The following is a 6,815-nucleotide window of genomic DNA, read 5'->3' as shown; positions in this document are numbered from 1 at the left end:
TGCCGTCCAGTGGTAACATACTTTACACCACCCCGTGATGTGAGCTTTGCATGCAGCTGTTCAGCCATGGAAGCCCATTCCATGAAGATCCTGGCACACAGTTTTCTTGTTGGGATTTTGAATTTTCTCAGCATGCTGCAAGCCCCGCATTATTACTATACATGATCTGAATCATATCTTTCAGGGAAGAAATCTCACAAACTTTTTAATTGCCACGGTGTCACCCTATGACAGTACCACACTTGAATTCATTGAGTTCTTCAGAATGACCCATTCATTCACAAATGTTTGTAAACCTGACTGCATGGCTAGGTGCTTGATTTTGGTGATGGGTTTGAATGAAACACCTCTATTCGGTGATTCAGAAGTGTGTCCCAAAACTTTTGTCCATATGGTATTTCTGAGTATAACCGTGTAATACCCACTTAAATCACAATGATTAGACATTTGTACTTGAAGACTAGGTTTTAGTTTTAGCAACAGATAATTTCCGAACTAATACTTAATTTTAGTAAATCGATGGATTTGGTCTTATATAACCGACATATTTAATAGTAGTAGGCGATACAGTATATAATTTTTGATACCGTCCAAATATCACACTCAGATATGAAATATTTTGACTGTATTCTAAAAAGCAACAATTTTACCAGACACAAAACAAATGGTAACTCCAGTGAATGATTTCAGCAGCTACCACATCAGGGCTGTACAGCAGACATAATACACAGTAACTCTGAAAATGGTGGCTCCATACACACAGATAAATCCAATATAGAAGTTGGTTCTAATTGGTCTGCTGAAGGTAATATTAATGGAAGTAGTTACTTAAAACCTCAAGATTAGGGGCTTCCATTACTCCATTTTAGACGTAAATAACAATATTTCAATCTGCATGCAAAAGGAGGAGGTTATTTTTTATTTCCCAATATAGTATTTGTAATTAAAAAAGGACAAGTATGTCAGTTATATACGTTTTATTATTCAGGTTAGTATTTAAACAAAAGAAGTAGAAGTACATATATATATTTTTTTATGTAATTTACCGGGTAAAACATTAAGACCAGTTTCTTATTTACAATGACATAGATATTTCCTTGGCACTGCTCTCTACATGGTGGTTTACATTGTGGCACCTGCTAGAAGAGACAAGGAAGCTCATTAAATCTGAAACCACAAAAATGTGTTCATATGAAAGTCATTTGGGTGGCATGGTGGTGCAGTGATTAGCACTGTTGCCTCACACCTCTGGGACCCGGGTTCAAATCTCCGCCTGGGTTACATGTGTGCGGAGTTTGATTGTTCTCCCCATGTTGTCGTGGGGTTTCCTCCGGGTACTCCGGTTTCCCCCCGGAGTTCAAAAGCATGCGGAGGTTAATTGGACTTGCTAAATTGCCCGTAGGTGTGAATGTGTGTGTGAATGGTGTGTGAGTGTGCCCTGCGATGGGCTGGCCCCCCATCCTGGGTTGTTCCCTGCCTCGTGCCCATTGCTACCAGGATAGGCTCTGGACCCCCCGCGACCCAGTAGGATAAGCGGTTTGGAAAATGGATGGATGGATGGTTTTTGCATCATTGGCCAAGTAACGTTTGCTGTAGGCTATTAGCTTCGGGACAGTGACGAAGGGGGACTAGGCCTAAAGTCATGCTGTTGAACGTTAACAGCCGATAGTTACGCGAGTGACACTTCATTTGAACTTTTAGCTTTTGCTAATGATGAGAGTCCCACTTCATTCAAATTTTTAGCAAGCTAGCTAACGGCCATTAGTCATATGAGTCTCGCTTCATATGAATTTTTAATTAGCAGTGAAACATTAATTATACACCTAAATTGAAGAATCTCAGGTAAGATTTGGGTTAATAAGAATTCCTAACTGTCACATATCAACATTGTCAGCCAACATTATACAATAAAAATCAGTTTGGCAGCTACAGTATACATATGGCAAAATTTAACAAGTGTAACGAACAGAGTAAACTATAAAAAAAAAAATAGGGGAAAAAAATACAAAAACTGTAAAAACAAAAGACAAATTGGACGGAAAAATAAATAGGCCACGGGTCAAATAGCGTCAGAGTGCACCCCTCCCTCCGAAGGAAAACAACTTTTTTTGCATGCTCTGGCCATGCTGAATGTGAATTTGAACGTTAACAGTGAAAATGATGGGATGCACCACCTGTTTCATCCATGCCCATCCCAACTTCTTCCATCCCATGGGCTATCCATAGTGTTCTAATGTATTTACACGGAATTAAATGAAAACAATGGATTTCAGTGGGCATGGCTGAAACTAACCAAAAGTATTTGATGCAACGTAAACATAATTTCTAGGAATTAAATTCTGTCTTGCTACTATTTTTTACTAACAGAAAAGGAGTCTACACTTAAGACTACTGAGCAGAAAGTCTTGCAAGAGGACCAACCAAAAAGCAAGAAGAGAAAGAGGTTACCCAACAAACTCTTCCCTGACACCCAGGAAGAAACTGTAGTTGCAAAAAAGGTAATAAGGGTTCTTTTCATGACGGCTGTTTTGATATTTTTACATTTCTGTAAGTTTTGTAGTTTGGTTGTGAGCCAGACTAACACAAACAATAGAAAAAAAATATTTGCTGCAATTGTGTTGAGACTAGCCTCACACAATTGGTGTAGTGGTGTAGTGGCTAGCACTGTCGCCTCACAGCAAGAGGGTTCTGAGTTCAAACCCTCTGGTTAGCTGGGGCCTTTCTGTGTGGAGTTTGCTATTCTCTCTGGGTTCTCTGCCTTCCTCCCACAGGCCAAAGGTTGCATGTTAGGTGAATTGGTAAATTGCTCATAGGTGTTTATGTGTCTGTATGTGTTAGCGCTGCTGGGTTGTACAAGAAAAGTTCCTGGCAACTTAAAAAAGGAACTATAGTACAACAGCTATGAATTTAAACAGATTCTCGCCATGGAACCATATTAAACTTGATGATTAATTTTGATACATTTTTGGTTTCACTTTCATAACTCTTGTGTGTATTCTTTCATACATAATTGATTTGATCATTTTTACCCAACAGAAAAACTACAAACTCATAGCTGCAAGACAGTCTGAATTAGAGGTTCTCTCCCAAGAAGAACCTAACCTCAGCCCAGTGGAGACTGCTTCAGAGGCACTTGAGGAGGAGATTAAAAGACTGCGGGACCAGCAGAGTGTTGGATCTTCCGCAGCCAGTAAAGAACTTGAGACCCAAGTCAAGGCTTTAAATGGGTTACCTAGCATCTAAGGTAGAGCTATTCTCAGCCTTCTTCGTAAATATGTTTTGAAACACGCTGCCTCTGGTCTGAGCATCATAACTGAGTAACTCAAGCAGGGGTTTCTTAGCTGACACAGATCTGCAAGTGGGATATTTAGGTTGGGAAATCAAATTACTTTGTACCTTATGATTACTTGTGCTTCCAAGTCCCAGGTTTCCAATGGATAGCATGATATATTTGTTGCAATTACAATGACTCTGCTGTTTTTCTCATAATGTGAGGTACCCTGAATACCTGGACATGCGTCCATTTATGTTTTGGTCCCACGGAGAACCCAAGATCTAACCATCTGTATACCGTGCTGGTTCACTTGGGATTCAGCTGTCACACTGGACATTACTACTGCTACATCAAGGTTCGTCTTGTGGGCTCCTTTCATTCCATTGCCTTGAGATGCTTTAGTACGAACTCAGCATATGGTTGAAACAAATATGCTGGTTTGTTCCAGGCCAGGAGTGTCCAGTGGTATTTGATGACTGACACTTCAGTCACTGTCAGAAACATCAAAATGGTAGTGTCATTCCCGGCTCGTATGATCCTCGTGTGCGCCATGCCCCCTGATTATCCATGTGTGCTTCCCCGATCTAGCCCAACTGTGTCTGATTATTTTTGCCCAGTCTTGTTTATTTCAGTCCATGTCTTGCCCTGGTTTCTTGTCCGTCATTGGTGTTAGTGAGTCTTAGTGCTGTTCCATCATGCCCTGCCTGCACCTTAATAAATCCCCAGTTTTTCCCCGACTTGCGGTTCCTTGCCTGCTTCCTGCTCGCTTGCATGCCCGTGCGCTCACCCGCTCACCCAGCGACTCTGACAGGTAGACTATGGTGATACTAGACAATATTAAGTGCCATTATATATATTCTGTAATATAATTATCACAATTGCTGGTGAGACTCTTTTTTCCTTTCAAATATAATCACACCTCAAGACACACTGGTACTTCTTAACTGTTACTATTCTGTAGATGTTCTGATTCAAGTATTATCAGTTCACCATACTCAGTTGTGCTCTATATCTGGTTGCTACGCGTACTTTATAATTAAGGGGGATCTGAGGCCCCGTTCAGAGGAGAGACACGGACGGGTGCACTGTACTCAGGATGGCGACCATGATGGAGCCAGACACTCGCACCCTGACCACAGCAAAAACATCCACATGAAACTACCTGAGTGAGACCAGCACTCCGAGGAGCGTCTCGCCAAGAGACACAAAGCATCCAAGACAAAGAAGAATGTCAAGGACATGTAACGTGACCACTGGTAGGTTTTCTGTGACACAGAGCTAGCTTGAAGCATTAAGAGATTTTTCAGTTCATTCCTTCATCTGTCATGATACACTTTGGTGGGATTATAGCTTAATTCTTTGTTTTTGAGCATCTGTTTATTCTGAAGAATAGCAAACACTATACAGTTTACTATATCGTTAATGTGTCCTTACCCTTTTAGAGACCAGGATACATCTGAGAGGAACTCCAGCAGCAGCCTCGAGGGATTCAACAAGACGAAGCGATACGACATGAACTCCCCATGCGGAAGCCACTCCAGCCTGAGCGATAAGGAGCACCATGGCAGCGACTACAACGAAGAAAACTGCAAGCACTGGCACCATGAGAGAGAGCAACCAGCACTGAGAACAGCCAATACAGCCACAGCGGACCACAGCTCCACATCCACGCAGGTGATCGGGCTGGTGAGAGTGGTGAGAAGCCAGGTAGCTCATCACAGTCCAGTGAACAGCTTCGACAGGTGAAATAGGTAGCATATGTTGATGACGGTACCCTAGGTATTTGTATTTCTAAAATATACAGGTTATACAGTGACACATGTCTCTGCACATTTTCAATATGGATATTGATATTCTCCATTTGTCTTTTTTTAGGACGTGGACTTTCTTCAAAAGAAGTGAATTTCAGACTGGAAAGTGATGCTTTAATCATATAAATCAAAGAAGAAGGCTTAACATCTTAGCTGCTGTTTATACACTCGGTACTTTGTCATTTTTTATTGTGTACTCTTAAAAAATTGGACCCTGTATTCATTTTCTAAAATCCCTTTTAAATGTTTTATGGTGTTTTCACATTAACTATTACACTTAAGATCATTTGTCTCTATTACGGGCTGACCCATGCCTAACCCTGAATAATTGCTTTTGAGCTCGAGATGGCACCAAAGTTGCACTTTCAGCTCTTTACTCTCCATAGAAACATTGATAACCAATGAAAATACTTGTTTTCATGCTTTCCATACATATTTTGCATATTACAATGTGATTTAGGACTTTAGGAATAATGTCATTGTACACATTTTATTTTTCATGCACAGCTGGGAAAAATGCAATTCTGAAATGCACAGCAGAATTAAACATGACATGCAGGATAAAATATTATATATATACACGCATACACACACATACATATACATTTACATATACATATACATATATACTACATGGACAGAAGTAGGCGGACACATATATACACAAAACGCACATACACATACATACAGTGACCTCTGCTGAATTCTTAAGTTGACCCATTAATAAGGAAATGAGAAGTCTGTAATTTCACTGGTATGTTTATTGAACCAGCAAAAGATAGATTATTAACAAAACAAGCAAGAAAAAGTCATTATGTAACAGTTACAAACTATAAAAATAATTATTTCCCTCATTGTATATACTACATGGAGAGAAGAAGGCGGACACATGTACAGTATATATACAAACGCACATACACATGCAAAAATACTAGATGGACAGAAGGCGGCGGACACATATTTTGTCCTGCCCTCTCGTCGACCACGCCCCCTCGTTAACCTCATGTGGAGTCTCCGTATTCACCACCTATTTCTAGTTGCTGTTGTTAGTTCAGTGTATTTCAGTCCGCGTTCAAGTACGTTTTCCTAGTCCTGTCATTAACATATGTTCCCCTTCAAATAAAACCCTTTTTATTACCACGGCTTCCTTCGCCTGCTTCCCTGTACTGATCCGTGACAGAATGACAGGACTACAGGAGAAGATGCCTCCCTTCCATGAGGCGGAACACCTTGACCTTTTGGACGAGGTAGAATACTGGCTCAAGGAGTCCAAAATGAAGGGAGACCCCACGGCGCAAGCCGTCGCTCGCCGGTCAAGGGAAATCTTGACCCACTTCTCCCCTGCCGAAGACCCGCGCCTCACAGCAGAGGTATGGTGGCATTTAGCCCGGCTGAAGAGCTGGGTAGCTGAGGACATGATCCAGCAGGTAGGGGGCGATTACAGTCTTTGTCCTTTTATTCCACATGAATTGCCGGACCTCGTTGCGCTTGTTCGGGGGAGAGAGAAGCAGGGAAAGCGACGAGGGAAAGCGTTGCACGTTTCCCTAGGGGCCGTCTCCATCTCCGCCATTTCCCCCGCAGTATGCCAAAAGGAACCAAACCTGACGTCGCCTGCGCTTGGGCCCGGAGCCCAAGCCCGTCTGCCTGTTGCTACTTCGCCTGCACCCACTGCCAAGGCGCGAACCCCAGCTCTGTTACCCCCACTTGGCAGATCCCAACCAGGAATTGGG

The sequence above is a fragment of the Brienomyrus brachyistius genome, unplaced genomic scaffold, assembly GCF_023856365.1.
Source record: "Brienomyrus brachyistius isolate T26 unplaced genomic scaffold, BBRACH_0.4 scaffold27, whole genome shotgun sequence".
Taxonomy (NCBI): Eukaryota; Metazoa; Chordata; class Actinopteri; order Osteoglossiformes; family Mormyridae; genus Brienomyrus; species Brienomyrus brachyistius.
The sequence above is the reverse complement of the archived record's forward strand: the minus strand, read 5'-3'. Positions refer to the sequence as shown.